Genomic DNA, 17,237 nt, shown 5'->3' with positions numbered 1-17,237 from the left:
TGTTAGTTGGGTTAGTAATTCTGTTACTGCAATGCTCTTCACTCTTCTTGTACAGGTTTGTGGAACGAGGTGACCTGTTGGTGTCGAGTGGATCCACGATAGTAGCTGATCTCTGTGGCAGGGGTACACTCAGAAGTTGCAGTACATTTACTGGCTGCAGAATGTAGGAGCAAAATAATATATAAATCATTTCTAACCATAATGTGTACAAATCCCAGTTACTGTGCCTTGCTCAGTCTGACATTGAATTAACATAGAGCAGGTATCAGGGTGGAAATAATTAAAGTTACATGTGCATGTTAAAATATATCACACTGCCTAACACTAGTTGTGCTCAATACCGCACTAGCTTACAGCAAAATGTAACGTTACTGACACAGGTTTAAGGACATCAGCCATTTAGTGCATTGAACGTGCTGCACCATTCACTGATATCAAATGTGTCATTGCCTTAATCGGCAGGGTCTTCCCGCCCTCCCATAAGGCCATTAAAGACAGAAGCAGAATTAGGCCATTTGGCCCATTGAGTCTGCTCTGTCATTCCATCATGGCTGATTTATTATCCCTTTCAACCCTATTCTCCTGCCTTCTCACCATAACCTGTGATACCCTGACTAATCAAAAACCTATTAACCTCTGCTTTAAATAACCCAACTTGGTCTCCACAGCCACCTGTGGCAATGGATTACACAGATTCACTGCCCTCTGCCTAAAGAAATTCCTCCTCATCTTTGTTCTGAATGGACCTCCTTCTGTTCTGAAGCAGTGCCCTCTGCTCCACCCTGTCTAGCCCCTTCAATATTCGATAAGTTTCTGAGATCGCCCCTCATTCTTCTAAATTCCAGAAAGTACAGGCCCAGAGCCATTAAACACTCCTCATACATTAACCCTTTCATTCCTGGGAATATTCTTGTGAACCTCCTCTGAACCGTCTCCAATACCAACACATCATTGGGGTCTGTTTTGGGGGAGGTACGACCTGCACAAAAAGGATGGGTTACACCTGAACCCAAAGGGGTCCAATATCCTATGAGACAGGTTTATAGAGCTGTTAGGGAAGGTTTAAGCTAATTTTGCAGAGGGGTGGGAACCACAGTGATAGGGCTGAGGAACAGGGAAACAGAAATAAATCAAAGATAACGTGCAACAGAGATGATAGAAAAGACAGGCAGGAAATGAGGCATGATCACAGCCAGTGGGATGATTTACAGGTCAATAGAGGCGTGGTGCAGTTAAAATAGAAAACAACAAATACTGGACTGAAAGTGTTATATTTGAATGCACGCAGCATAAGAAATAAAATGGACGATCTTGAAATTCAGATTGGCAAGTATGACATTGTAGCCATCTCTGAAGCTTGGCTAAAGGATGGCTGCCATTGGGAGCTGAACATCTAAGGATGAACAATGTATCAGAAAGATAGGTTAGTAGGCAGAGGGGGTGGTGAGGCCCTGTGTATAAGAAATAATATTAAATCATTAATTATACTTTATTGTCACCAAACAATTGATACTAGAGTGTACAATCATCACAGTGATATTTGTTTCTGCACTTCGCGCTCCCTGAAGTACAAATCGAAGTAAATATAATAAAAATTTAAATTATAAATCATAATTAGAAAATAGAAAAGGGAAAGTAAGGTAGTGCAATTCAGGTCCAGATATTTGGAAGGTACGACCCAGATCCGGGTCGGGATCTGTTCAGCAGTTTTATCACAGTTGGAAAGAAGCTGTTCCCAAATCTAGCCATATGAGTCTTCATGCTCCTGAACCATCTCCCGGAGGGAAGTGGGACAAAAAGTGTGTTGGCTGGGTGGGTCTTGTCCTTGATTATTCTGGCAGCACTGCTCCGACAGCGTGCGGTGTAAAGTGAGTCCAAGGATGGAAGATTGGTTTGTGTGATGTGCTGGGCTCTGTTCATGATCTTCTGTAGCTTTTTCCAGTCTTGGACAGGACAACTTCCATACCAGGTTGTGATGCACCCTAGAAGAATGCTTTCTACGGTGCATCTATAAAAATCAGTGAGGGATTAAAAAGGGGTGACATAGGATTGGAAGGTGTAGAGTGTCTCTATGAGTTGAGTTAAGAAGTGGCAAGGGTAAAAGGACCCTAATGGCAGTTGTATACAGGCCTCCAAACAGCAGCCAGGATGTAGATTACAAATTACAGCAGGAGATAGAAAAGGCATATCAGAAGGGCAAAGTCATGATAATCCTTGGGGATGTTAACATGAAAGTGGAGTGGGAAAACCAGACCAGTACTGCACCTCAAGAGAGAGAATATGTAGAATGTCTAACGGATGGCTTTTCAGAACAGCTTGTTGAGCCCACTAGGGGATTGGCTGTTCTGGATTGGGTATTGTGTAATGATCCAGAGGTGATAAGAGAGCTTAAGGAACCCTAAGGGAACAGTGATCACAATATGATCGAGTTCATTTTGAAATTTGAGAAGTTAAATTCCAAAGTGTCAGTATTTCAGTGGAATAAAGGAAATTACAAAAACGTGAGATGGGAGTTCTTCAAAGTTGACTGGAAAGAGACACTAGCAGGAAGGACAGCAGAGCAGCAATGGCTGGAGTTTCTGTGAAAACTGAGGCAAGTGCAAGACAGATGTATTCCAAATAAGAAGAAATTTTTGAATGGAAGAAGGACACTACCATGGCTAACAAGTGAAATCAGAGCCAAAGTAAAAGCAAAAGAGAGGGCACACAAGGAAGCCAAAGCTAGTGGGAAAAAAGAGGATTGGGAAGCTTTTAAAACCCTGCAGAAGGAAACTAAGAAGGTCATTAGGAAGGAAAAGATGAATTATGAATGGAAGCTGGCGATTAATATCAAAGAAGATACTAAAAGCTTTTTTAAGTATATAAAGGGCAAAAGAGAGTTGAAGGTAGTCATAGGACTAATAGAAAATGATGCTGGAGATATTGTAATGAGAGATGCAGAGATGGTAGAGGAACTAAATGAGTATTTTTCATCAATCTTCACAGTGGAAGACATCTGTAGTAAAATGGACATTCAAGGGTGTCAGGGAAGTGTAGTATGCTCAGTAACAATTACGACCGAGAAAGTGCTCAGAAAGCTTAACGGTCTGACGGTAGATAAATCTCCTGGACCTGATGGAATGCACCTTTGGGCTCTGAAGGAAGTAGCTGGAGAGATTGTGGAGGCATTAACAGTGATCTTTCAAGAATTGGTAGTTTCTAGCATGACTGGATAATTGCAAGTTTAATTCAGCTATTTAAGAAGGGTGGGAGGCAGCAGAAAGGAAACTATAGACCTGTTAGCCTGACATCAGTGGTTGGGAAGCTGTTGGAATCGATTGTTAGGGATGAGATTATGGAGTACCTGGAGGCACATGACAAGATGGGACAAAACCAGCATGGTTTCCTGAAAGGAAAATTCTCCCTGAGTAACCTACTGCAATTTTTTGAGGAAATTACAAGCAGGGTAGACAAAGGTGATGCAGTAGACATGGTGTACTTGGATTTTCAGAAGGCCTTTGACAAGGTGCCGCACATGAGGCTGCTTAGCGAGATAAGAGCCCATGGAATTACAGGGAAGTTACTAGCATGGGTGGAGCATTGTCTGGTTGGCAGAAAACAGAGTGGAAATAAAGGGATCCTATCTGGCCGGCTACCGGTTACCAGTGGAGTTCCACAGGGGTCAGTGTTGGGACTGCTGCTTCTTATGATGTACATCAATGATTTGGACTATGGGATTAATGGATTTGTGGCTAAATTTTATGATGATACAAAGATAGGTAGAGGAGCTGACAGTGCTGAGGAAACAGCAAACACGAGGAAATCTGCAGATGCTGAAAATTCAAGCAACACACACAAAATGCTGGTGGAATGCAGCAGGCCAGGCAACATCTATACGGAAAGCAATGTCGATGTTTCGGACTGAGACCCTTCATCAGGACTAACTGAAATAAAAGGTAGGTAGAGATTTGAAAGTAGGAGGGGGAGGGGGAAATCCGAAATGATAGAAGAAGACTGGAGGGGGTGGGGTGAAGCCAAGAGCTGGAAAGGTGATTGGCAAGAGGGACACAGAGCTGGAGAAGGGAAAGGATCATGGAACAGGAGGCCTAGGGAGAAAGAACAGGGTAGGGGAGCACCAGAGGGAGATGAAGAACAGGCAAAGAGAGAGAGAGAACAAAAAGAGGGGGGGAATTAATAAATCAGTGATGAAGTAAGAAGGGGAGGAGGGGCACTAACGGAAGTTAGAGAAGTCAATGTTCATGCCATCAGGTTGGAGGGTACCCAAACAGTATATAAGGTGTTCATCTTGACAGTAGGGGAGGCCATGGATAGACATATCAAAATGGGAATGCGATGTGGAATTAAAATTACACTTCCTCCCTCACCACCATTTAGGGCCCCAGACAGTCCTTCCAGGTGAGATGACACTTCACCTGTGAGTTGGTTGGAGTGGTATACCGTGTCTGGTGCTCCTGGTGTGGCCTTCTATATACTGGTGAGACCCAACACAGACTGACAGACCATTTCACTGAACACCTATGCTCTGTCTGCCAGAGAAAGCAGGATCTCCCAGTGGCCACACATTTTAATTCCACATCCCATTCCTATTCTGATACGTCTATCCATGGCCTCCACTACTGTCAAGATGAATCCACACTCAGGTTGGAGGAACAACACCTTATATACTGTTTGGGTAGCCTCCAACCTGATGGCATGAACATTGACTTCTCTAACTTCCGTTAATGCCCCTCCTCTCCTTCTTACCCCATCCCTGATATATTTAGTTTTATCCCCCTCCTCTTTTTTTCTCTCTTTCTGCCCATCACTCTTTGACTGTTCTTCGTCTCCCTCTGGTGCTTCCCTCCCCCGTTCTATCTCCCTAGGCTTCCCATCCCATGATTCTTTCCCTTCTCCAGCTCTGTATCCCTTTTGCCAATCACCTTTCCAGCTCTTAGCTTCACCCCATCCCCTCCAGTCTTCTATCATTTTGGATTTCTCCCTCCCCCTCCTACTTCCAAATCGCTTACTATCTTTTATTTCAGTTAGTCCTGATGAAGGGTCTCAGCCCGAAACGTCGACAGTTCTTCTTCCTATAGATGCTGCCTGGCCTGCTGCGTTCCACCAGCATTTTGTGTGAGCCTTCAGAAAGACTTGGATAGTTCAGGGGAATAGGTAAAGAAGTAGCAAATGAATTACAGTGTTGGAAAGTGTATGGTAATGCACTTTGGTGGAAAAAATAAATGGGCAAACTATTATTTAGCTGGGGAGAAAATTGAAAATACAGAGATGCAAAGGGACTTGGGAGTCATCTCCAGGTTGACTCAGTGGTGCAGAAGGCGAATGCAATGTTGGCATTCATTTCTAGAGGTATAGAATATAAGAACAGGGATGTGATGTTGAGGCTCTATAAGGCACTCATGAGACCACACTTGGAATATTGTGTGCAGTTTTGGGTTCTTTATTTTAAAAAGTATATACTGACACTGGAGAGCATTCAGAGAAGATTCACGAGAAATGATTCCAGGAATGAAAGGGTTACCATATGAGAAATGTCTGGCACCTCTCAAGCTGTATTCCCTGGGGTTGAGGAGAACGAGGGGGGATCTCATAGAAACATTCCAAATGTTAAAAGGCCTGAACAAATTAGATGGCAAAGTTATTTCCCATGGGAAGGGAGTCTAGGAAAAGAGGGCATGATTTCAGGATTGAAGGAGGTCCATTTAAAACAGAGATGCAAAGAAATTACTTTAGCCAGAGGGAATTTGTCGTCACGAGCAGCTATGGAGGCCAAGTCTTTGGGTGTATTTAAGGCAGAGATAGATAGGTTCTTGATTAGCCAGGGCATCAAAGGGTATGGGGAGAAGGCAGGGGAGTGAGGATGACTATAAGAATTGGATCAGCCTATGATTGAATGACAGAGCAGACTTGATGGGCTGAATGGCCTACTTCTGCTTCTATATATTATGGTTTTCCGTTAGATAAGGGGCCCAAAACTGTTCACAATACTTACCAGTGCTTTGTAAAGCTTCAGCATTACATCCTTGCTTTTATTTTCTAGTCTCCTCAACATTAATGCTAATATTGCATTTGCCTTCCTCACAACCTTACTCACCCTACAAGTTTAACCTTTAGGGAATCTGTACCTACAGCGATTACCAGTGTGTGTTCAACAATCCATTCACTTTGGTGTCCAAACAGTTCCCAGATGGTCCCTTGTGGGTGATGTCTCCATCTGGTTTCATGGGTTCTCAGATGACTGATGAGGCTGATGTGAAAAGCAGAGACTAGGCAGGAGATGTCTGACAGGCTGGATGGTGGTAATCTGTGAGGTCCTCACTCCTCCTGCCTTCTCCCCTTCTCAAAATTCAAAGTAAATTTATTATCAAAGTATGTATATCACCATATACAGCCCTGAGATTCATTTTCTTTCAGACATTTGTAGGAAAGTAATGAAATACAATAGAATTCAAGAAAAACTATACATAAATATAGACTGACAAACACTTGATATGCAAAAAAAGACAAATTGTGCAAATATAAAAGATCAATAATACTGAGAAAATGAGTTGTGAGCTCCTTGAGGGTGAGTCTGTTGGTTGTGGAATCAGTTCAGTGTTGAGGTGAGTGTAGTTAACCACACTGGTCAGGAGCCCAATGGTTGAAGGGTAATAACTGTTTCTGAACCTGTTGGTGTGAGACCTAAGGCTAGCTAGCTTGATGCTTGTAGTGAGGAGAAGGCATGGTCTGGATGGTGGGAGACTTTGATGATGGAAGCTGCTTTCTTGTGCCAGAGCTCCATGTAGATGTGCTCAGTGGTGGAGAGGGCTTTGCTGCTTTTCCACTTTGAGGCAATAGGGGTTGAGAATTCCCAGGAATGGTAGGATGTTCCACATCATCAATGAGGCATATTGCTGACTCTTTCCCTCTGTCTGCCTGGTAATCTTGTCTCCATGTGACAGAGACCTGCGGGAGTTAGGCCTCAGTAAGCCAGCATTGGTCTGAGAGTTCACATCCTTCTAATGAATGTTGGTGATTTTATGCCGCTGGTGTTGTGTATTTAATATTTCAGTAATATTTGAGTAATCTTGTATATATATTGACTGATTAAGTGTTCTTGTTTGTTTAAATAATTCATTTCTAGTTATATGTATAAGTACATGAATTGCAAATGTCATCATACTATGACATGATACGCAAGTGCCTTGCTTAAAGTAAACATGAAGTTATTTGGTCTCATTTGGACTCGTGTCTTCCTTTGAATTAGTTTAATGTTTTGAAGTTATGAAACATAACATTGACAATGAAGTATTCTTAAACCAAACTCAAGGTGGCTACCAACCTGTTGAAGTGCAGGAAAACACAGCAAAGAATAGCAAGTGGGAAAAAAAACAGCCCAGCACATGCAGAGACAATCAAGTTTTAAAAAAGGGCAGTAAACGGAAGAATTCATGGGTTCATAAAGAGTGAGTACCGGGTGATAGATTTTTTAAAAAAAACAGAAATGGCCTGGCTATATCAGAAAGATTGATGTGCTTGATTACACAGCTGATAACTGGATTTTATATACTGAGTAAATTCAACAGTATTTTGAAGCAAATGAAATAGCAAATGAGAATGAAAACCAATTGTACTGAATGCATTGGATTTAACACATACAGTTTGATTTAAAGTATGACTGCTCCAACCAAACCAGCAGAAATGAGTTTTGTTGATATTGTCAAAGTGATGCAGGAACTATTAGAACCAAAACCATTGTTGATTGAAGAATGCTTTAGCTTTCATAAGTGGAATTAAAAGGAAGGGAGTCCACTTCAGTTTACATGGCTGCTGAATTGAAGAGATTGTCTGAGCATTGTCTGTTTGGTAATGGGCTTACTAATGCACTGAGAGATCATTTAGTTTGTGGAATATTACAAGAAAGCATTCAAGAGTGACTCCTAACTGAAGCACAACTTACACTTAAAAGAGCAGTTGAAATTGCTGTTTCAATGTAAACTGCAGATAGAGACACAATTGAGTTGCAGTCATGAATGAAAGTGACCGTGAACAAGATTTCAGAGTCTAAACAGAAACTGACCTGGCCAAACAAATTGGGTTACCATTGTGGTAGAGGCTCACATACACCAGACCAATGCAGACTTTAGGGCAAAACTTGCAGAAAATGCAACAAAGTATGACACATATACAAAGCACGTCGGGCAGACAAAACTAAATGGACTGTACAGAGAAGAGAAAGATAAAAAAAGTCGAGTAGCATGTTCAAAAAGAGTACTAATCTGCATCCTGTTGATGAAAAGTTTAATAATGATGAGAGTGACACAGCGCTGTGTAGACTTGAGATTTACAATGTGAAAACTGACAAGCAATATGACTCACACCAGAAGTTACCAGTAAATTAATTAAAATAGAATTGAGTTCTGGCTCAGCTTTTTCAGTCATTACACAAAATGAGTTTGAACTGCATTTCAAAGATGCTAAACTAAAGCCTGCAGATATCCAAGTAAGAACTTATACTGGAGAAAACTAGGAATGGCATTCGTAACACATTACACATTGGACCAAGGAAGGACCAGGCTGCTTCGAAGAATTGTGAAAGTGATGAAAGCAGTGATCTGATTACAACAGTTTCTGTGGACAACGTTTCTGAGAAAGCTTCTGAAATGTTAATCAGGCAGTTGTGAAATATGGCTTGGTTTTAATCTGGAAGAAAGTTCAAGAAGCTTCAGGAAAGTTGCAAGCATTTGTTTTTTGTGAGTATGAAGAACCAGAATCTATTTTGTGTGCATTAAGGTTATTGCATGAACTGCAGGTGGGAGACAAAATGCTGCTTGTAAAAGTAGATGCAAGACCAAAGCCCAGCTGGATGAATGGAAGGCCAAAAAGAAAGGAGTCATTGTAGATACAAAACAGAGAATTCATCAGATGGTGTTGTGGTTGAGGAAACCAAGAGTAGAGATCAGATCATAAAGGGAGCAATAGAGAATAAGAGAATAATAAGAGAATACTCCAGTGAACTAAATGCATGAGGAAGGAGAAGAAAGGTGTACAAAACTATCAGAACCACTGTTTTGAGTCACAGAGTCAGCTCTTACAACCACCATGGAGAAGGCTCCTGAACCTGAAATTGTTTTCACAGCCACAAGTCTCATCTGCCAACCAGAGTGACTCCTTGTCAGGAAAGACGTTATCCCACAAGAATAGTAAAACCTCCACAGTGATTAATTCTTTACACTTGAGTGGGACAATTTAAAATTTACTATGCTGTGGCTGTATGTACAGTATACAGTAGTTGCATTATGTAGAACTCAGTGTACAAGTTGAGATGTATTCTCCATTGAGCAGAGTTTATAGCTAAGCAGAGAGGAGTGGTGTGTATTTAATATTTCAGTAATATTTGTATATATATATATATATATTGGTTGATTAAGCATTCTTGTTGGTTTAAATAATGTATTATAAGTTTGTATGTGTAAATATGTGAACTGTATACATCTTCACACTACCACGTGATACACGTGTGACGTGTAAACGTGAAGTTAGACACATTTCAGACTCCAGTGTCTTCATTTGAATTAGTTTAATGTTTTAAAGTTAGAAAGTATAATACTGGTATTTGTATCATAAGGTGTTCTCTGAGGGTTGGCCAGGTTCATTTCCCTCCACAGATGCCTGACCTGCTGAGTTCTCGGATAAAATCACACAGCCAATGATGCAGGGAATTCCAACAATTCACAAATCCTCAGCCACTGCCCTAAGTTCCTTGTAACCATTGAACCTGCCTCTTCATGCGTCAACCATGCGTCTCACATTTGCATGGTTCTCTTGCTGTTTGTTTTGAGCTGCAGAAAAAGTGTTGGTTCCTTTGTTAGTCTATAAAATGTAGGTCTTTGCCTCTTGCAGCATCCAGTGGGTGGTTACAGGAGCTCCAGACGTTCAGACTGATCTATGAACTGTTCAGAAGTCCAGTTCTCTAAGCTGACTGGCTGTGCGGTAGTTTAAGTCCGCTGTGCCTGAGGGTGCACTCTCTCAGTCACAAAACTGGATTAAGTATTGCTGCAAAGACTTGAGCAGTGAAAGTTCAAAACCATTTTAGGTGTAAAAAAAAATCTCATTTTAAAAACAGCAAAGCATTTTTCCTTGATATCATTCTGCCTGTGTGATGGTGATACAGTTTTTTGTGGGAACTTGTTGTGTGTACAAACTTGACTGTTCCATTACCCAAGTTAAACAGCGATTTAATTTCAGAGTTAATTTGCTTTGTTTAAAAATACTTTGTGATGTTCAAAAGTCATGAAAAGCACAATGGTAAAACATGGTTTTCCAGTGTTGCAAATTATTTAGAACATTTCTTAACCTGAAAGTGTGTTTGTTGGCAATAAGAAAATAAAGTGAGTTCCAATAGAAACTGTTCTATAATTGATTAAAATTTTGAATTCCCTAAATTATTACTTGCTAAAAAACTATACCTGTCTTCACTTCACTTGTCAGTTTGTCAAGTTAACGATTTGAGAATATACTGTAGCCGGCATAGTTAGTAACTTCGTGCATGACACCAAAATTGGATAGTGGACTGTAGAGGATGTGGTGTGATCGATGGTGGGGAGTTGGACAGAGTTGTTGTGGTGAACACTGGAGGACTTATCCCCTCCCAGATTCTCACCATCCCTCTCCCCTCCCAGATTCTCACCATCCCTTAGCCCTCCCAGATTCTCACCATCCCTCTCCCCTCCCAGATTCCCAACATCCCTCTCCACTCCCAGATTCCCACCATCCCTCTCCCCTCCCAGATTCTCACCATTCCTGTCCCCTCCCAGATTCCCACCATCCCTCTCCCCTCCCAGATTCTCACCAGCCCTCTCCTCTCCCACATCTTCACCACATCTCTCCCCTCCCCTCCCAAATCCTTACTTCATCACTCTCCCCTCCCAGATCCTCATTTCTTCCCTCTCCACTACCAGATTCTCACCATCCCTCTCCCCTCCCAGATTCCCACCATCCCTCTCCACTCCCAGATTCTCACATCCCCCTCCCCTCCCACATCCTCACCATTCCTGTCCCCTCCCCTCCCAAATCCTTATTTCATGCCTCTCCCCTCCCAGATCCTCACTTCTTCCCTCTCCACTCCCAGATTCTCACATCCCTCTCCCCTCCCACATCCTCACCACATCTCTCCCCTCCCCTCCCAAATTCTTACTTCATGCCTCTCCCCTCCCAGATCCTCACTTCTTCCCTCTCCCCTCCCAGATCCTCACTTCTTCCCTCTCCAATCCCAGATCCTCTCTTCTTCCCTCTCCTCTCCCAGATTCTCACCATTCCTCTCCACTCCCAGATTCTCACCATCCCTCTCCACTCCCAGATTCTCACATCCCCCTCCCCTCTCACATCCTCACCGCATCTCTCCCCTCCCCTCCCAAGTCCTTATTTCATCCCTCTCCCCTCCCAGATCCTCACTTCTTCCCTCTCCCCTCCCAGATCCTCACTTCTTCCCTCCTCCCTCCCAGATTCTCACCATCCCTCAGCCCTCCCAGATTCTCACCATCCCTCTCCCCTCCCAGATTCCCACCATCCCTCTCCCCTCCCAGTTTCCCAACATCCCTCTCCCCTCCCAGATTCTCACCATCCCTCTCCCCTCCCAGATTCTCACCATCCCTCTCCCCTCCCAGATTCCCACCATCCCTCTCCCCTCCCAGATTCTCACCATTCCTGTCCCCTCCCAGATTCCCACCATCCCTCTCCCCTCCCAGATTCTCACCAGCCCTCTCCTCTCCCACATCTTCACCACATCTCTCCCCTCCCCTCCCAAATCCTTACTTCATCACTCTCCCCTCCCAGATCCTCATTTCTTCCCTCTCCACTACCAGATTCTCACCATCCCTCTCCCCTCCCAGATTCCCACCATCTCTCTCCACTCCCAGATTCTCACATCCCCCTCCCCTCCCACATCCTCACCATTCCTGTCCCCTCCCCTCCCAAATCCTTATTTCATGCCTCTCCCCTCCCAGATCCTCACTTCTTCCCTGTCCCCTCCCAGATTCTCACCATCGCTCTCCCCTCCCAGATTCTCACCATCCCTGTCCCCTCCCAGATTCTCACCATCGCTCTCCCCTCCCAGATTCCCACCATCCCTCTCCCCTCCCAGATTCCCACCATCCCCCTCCCCTCCCAGATTCCCACCATCCCTCTCCCCTCCCAGATTCTCACCATCCCTCTCCCCTCCCAGATTCCCACCATCCCTCTCCCCTCCCAGATTCTCACCATCCCTCTCCACTCCCAGATTCTCACATCCCTCTCCCCTCCCACATCCTCACCACATCTCTCCCCTCCCCTCCCAAATCCTTATTTCATCCCTCTCCCCTCCCAGATCCTCACTTCTTCCCTCTCCCCTCCCAGATCCTCACTTCTTCCCTCTCCCCTCCCAGATTCTCACCATCCCTGTCCCCTCCCAGATTCCCACCATCCCCCTCCCCTCCCAGATTCTCACCATTCCTGTCCCTACCCAGATTCCCACCATCCCTCTCCCCTCCCAGATTCTCACCATCCCTCTCCCCTCCCACCATCCCTCTCCCCTCCCAGTTTCCCAACATCCCTCTCCCCTCCCAGATTCTCACCATCCCTCTCCCCTCCCAGATTCTCACCATCCCTCTCCCCTCCCAGATTCTCACCATCCCTCTCCCCTCCCAGTTTCCCAACATCCCTCTCCCCTCCCAGATTCTCACCATCCCTCTCCCCTCCCAGTTTCCCAACATCCCTCTCCCCTCCCAGATTCTCACCATCCCTCTCCCCTCCCAGATTCTCACCATCCCTCTCCCCTCCCAGTTTCCCAACATCCCTCTCCCCTCCCAGATTCCCACCATCCCTCTCCCCTCCCAGTTTCCCAACATCCCTCTCCCCTCCCAGATTCTCACCATCCCTCTCCCCTCCCAGATTCTCACCATCCCTCTCCCCTCCCAGATTCTCACCATCCCTCTCCCCTCCCAGATTCTCACCATCCCTCTCCCCTCCCAGATTCCCACCATCCCTCTCCCCTCCCAGATTCTCACCATTCCTGTCCCCTCCCAGATTCCCACCATCCCTCTCCCCTCCCAGATTCTCACCAGCCCTCTCCTCTCCCACATCTTCACCACATCTCTCCCCTCCCCTCCCAAATCCTTACTTCATCACTCTCCCCCCCAGATCCTCATTTCTTCCCTCTCCACTACCAGATTCTCACCATCCCTCTCCCCTCCCAGATTCCCACCATCCCTCTCCACTCCCAGATTCTCACATCCCCCTCCCCTCCCACATCCTCACCATTCCTGTCCCCTCCCCTCCCAAATCCTTATTTCATGCCTCTCCCCTCCCAGATCCTCACTTCTTCCCTGTCCCCTCCCAGATTCCCACCATCCCTCTCCACTCCCAGATTCTCACATCCCCCTCCCCTCCCACATCCTCACCATTCCTGTCCCCTCCCCTCCCAAATCCTTATTTCATGCCTCTCCCCTCCCAGATCCTCATTTCTTCCCTCTCCCCTCCCAGATTCCCACCATCCCCCTCCCCTCCCAGATTCCCACCATCCCTCTCCCCTCCCAGATTCTCACCATCCCTCTCCCCTCCCAGATTCTCACCATCCCTCTCCCCTCCCAGATTCCCACCATCCCTCTCCCCTCCCAGTTTCCCACCATCCCTCTCCCCTCCCAGATTCTCACCATCCCTCTCCCCTCCCAGATTCTCACCATCCCTCTCCCCTCCCAGATTCCCACCATCCCTCTCCCCTCCCAGTTTCCCACCATCCCTCTCCCCTCCCAGATTCCCACCATCCCTCTCCCCTCCCAGTTTCCCACCATCCCTCTCCCCTCCCAGATTCTCACCATCCCTCTCCCCTCCCAGATTCCCACCATCCCTCTCCTCTCCCAGATTCTCACCATCCCTCTCCACTCCCAGATTCTCACATCCCCCTCCCCTCCCACATCCTCACCACATCTCTCCCCTCCCCTCCCAAATCCTTATTTCATCCCTCTCCCCTCCCAGATCCTCACTTCTTCCCTCTCCCCTCCCAGATCCTCACTTCTTCCCTCTCCCATCCCAGATCCTCTCTTCTTCCCTCTCCCCTCCCAGATTCTCACCATTCCTCTCCACTCCCAGATTCTCACCATCCCTCCACTCCCAGATTCTCACATCCCCCTCCCCTCCCACATCCTCACTGCATCTCTCCCCTCCCCTCCCAAGTCCTTATTTCATCCCTCTCCCCTCCCAGATCCTCACTTCTTCCCTCTCCCCTCCCAGATCCTCACTTCTTCCCTCTCCCCTCCCAGATTCTCACCATCCCTCTCCCCTCCCAGATTCCCAGCATCCCCCTCCCCACCCAGATTCTCACCATCCCTGTCCCCTCCCAGATTCTCACCATCCCTCTCCCCTCCCAGATTCCCACCATCCCCCTCCCCCAGATTCTCACCAACCCTCAGCCCTCCCAGATTCTCACCATCCCTCTCCCCTCCCAGATTCCCACCATCCCTCTCCCCTCCCAGATTCCCACCATCCCTGTCCCCTCCCAGATTCCCACCATCCCTCTCCCCTCCCAGATTCCCACCATTCCTGTCCCCTCCCAGATTCTCATCATCCCTCTCCCCTCCCAGATTCTCACCATCCCTCTCCACTGCTCACCTACCTACTTTCCCCATCACCTGCTTGCGTTTACTCCTTCCTCTCCTTCCCTCTTTTTTTGTTTTGGCTTTTGCCCCCTTTCTTCTCAGTCCTGATGAAGAGTCCTGGCCTAAAAATTCAACAATTCATTTACTTCCATAGATGCTGGCTGACCTGCCGAGTTCCTCCAGCATTATGTCTGTGTTACTTAAGATTTCCAGCATCTGCAGAATCATTATTTTATTTATTTAGAGGGACAACGTAGGACAGGCCTTTTGTGCTCTTTGAGCCATAGTGGCCAGCAACCCACCGATTTAACCATAGCCTAATCAACGACACCTTCAAAAGGTGATGCCTCAAATAAGCAACATACATCATTAAGGACCCCCATCACCAGGACAGGTCATCTTAATTGCTACCAATTTCCAGGAGCCTGAAGACACACACTTAATATTTTAAGAATAACTTCTTCCTCTCTGCCCTCAGATTTCTAAATGGTCAATGAACCCATGAACACTACCTCACTGTCCTTGAACTACTTTTGCAATACTTACTTAGTTTTAGATACTGTATTTGCTATTGTAATTGATAATATATCTTGTGTATTGCACTCTACTGTTGCCACAAAACAAACTTAATGACAATGTCAGTGAAAGTAAAACCTAATTCTGATTCTTAACACTGCTTCCTCCCCTAAAAAAAGGTAATAGACCACAAAACTATCAACTTTTCTATTTATAAGTTTGTACAATTAGTTAAATTGTTACACAATGATACACAGGAGTAATCAATTATAAATATTGTTGATTTAGTAAAATTCTGAACTTGTGATATCTGTACTGCCTGAATAATCCATGCAATCCCCAGACCATACTGTTCAACTGCGTCCTCGTCTGGGCTGTCTGTGAGTTCAGATCTTTCCTAAGCATATTATAGTGGATCTTAACTTTGCCAAATGTCCTGTTTGCCTATGTTTGGCCCAGGTGCCTCTAAACATTTGTGTCCATCCATTTCCCACCGATGTCTAATTGTGGGGCCACAGGGAATGAGCAAGGCCTTAAATAAATACTTTTTGTTTTTTATTTTCTATGGAGGTGTTCATGAAGCTAGGGAATTCAGGGAAGAGAACAGTGATGTCCTGAAACAAATCGACATAATTGGATTTTGGTGAACTTCAAACACTTAGAGATAGAATAATCTCTGGATCTGACCAAGACACTAGGCCCATACAGCACGACCCTAAATTACTGACCAACGCACTGGGCCCAGTCTGCAAGACACTGCCCAAGGCACTGGGCCCAGTCTGCGAGACACTGCCCAAGGCACTGGGCCCAGTCTGCGAGACATAAGACACTGACCAAGACCTAGTACACTAGGAGCGAAGGGAAAATGTGGGGGCCCAGATAGAGATACCTGCATCATCTCTTGCTATGAGGTAACAGAAGACTGGAGGTTGACTAATGTTGTGCCTTTATTTATGAAGGGATGTGAGGATAAGCCAAGTAACTAGTGGTCAGTGAGACTGTCATCAGTGGTGGGGAAGCTACTGCAGGGGATTCTGACAAACAATATGTACAACACCTGCATTTTGAAAGAAAAGGACTGATTAGAGAGAGTCTGTTTGGCTTTATATGTGAGAAATCATATCATATGAATTTGATAGAAGTTTTTGAAGGTGTGATCAAGAGAGAAATGTTGAGGTCGGAGAGGTAGATATTGTCTACATGGACTTCAGCAAGATTCCACATGGTAACTACTGTAAAAGTGGGATCCAAGGTAAGCTAGCTGACAGAAAGAAAACTGGCCTAATGGATCTAATCAGAAGGTAATGGTGAGGGCTGATTTTCAAATTGAAGGCCTGTGACATGATGTGCTACAGAGACCTCTGCTGGGTCCACTGCTGTTGTCACATCTGTTAATGATTTGAATGCCTAGATAGTTTCCATGGTTAGATGTCACTAAAATTGGGGTGCAAAAAGATTGTGTAAGATCGTCGAGGAACAGATAGGGAGGCAGATTCTGGAACAGAGAAATAATAATAGGGTTGTTGTGATGGGAGATTTTAATTTTCTGAATATTGATTGGCATCTCCTTAGTACAAGGGGTTTAGACGGGGTGGAGTTTGTTAGGTGTGTTTAGGAAGGTCTCCTGATGCAATATGTAGTTAAGCCAGCTGGAGGGGAGGCTGTATCTGATCTGGTATTGGGAAATGAACCTGGTCCAGTGTCAGGTCCCTCAGTGGAGAGCATTTTGGAGGTAGTAATCACATCTCTATCTCCATTACCATGGCGCTGGAGAGGGTTAGGAACAGACAATTTGGGAAAACATATAGGGAGAAATATGATGCTATTAGGCAGAAACTTGGGAGCATAAACTGAGACCAGATGTTCTCAGGGAAATACATGGAAGAAATGTGGCAAATGTTCAGGGAACATTTACGTGGAGTTCTGTACAGGTAATGTGCCATTGAGACAGGGAAACAATGGGTAGGGTAAAAGAACCATAGAGTCCAAAGGATATAGAAAATCTAGTTAATAAGAAAAGCTTACGAAAGGTTCAAGAAATTAAGTACTGTTAGAGCTCTAGAAAATTACAAGGTTGCCAGGAAAGAGTTTAAAAATGAAATTAAGTGAACTAGA

General features: G+C 45.2%; 1 protein-coding gene across 1 annotated transcript in view; it reads left to right on the top strand.

Annotated features, from left to right (window-relative positions):
• tspan11 (tetraspanin 11) overlaps positions 1 to 3,812 on the top strand; it is an 82,615-nt gene extending 78,803 nt beyond the window's left edge. The window contains exon 8 of the mRNA XM_059976615.1: positions 56 to 3,812. The gene's annotated coding sequence lies outside the window, so the exon portion shown is untranslated. The remainder of the gene's footprint in view (positions 1 to 55) is intronic.
• Positions 3,813 to 17,237: the final 13,425 nt, after the last annotated feature.

This window comes from Hypanus sabinus, chromosome 8, assembly GCF_030144855.1.
Source record: "Hypanus sabinus isolate sHypSab1 chromosome 8, sHypSab1.hap1, whole genome shotgun sequence".
NCBI classification, from domain to species: domain Eukaryota; kingdom Metazoa; phylum Chordata; class Chondrichthyes; order Myliobatiformes; family Dasyatidae; genus Hypanus; species Hypanus sabinus.
The sequence above is the reverse complement of the archived record's forward strand: the minus strand, read 5'-3'. Positions and strand labels throughout refer to the sequence as shown.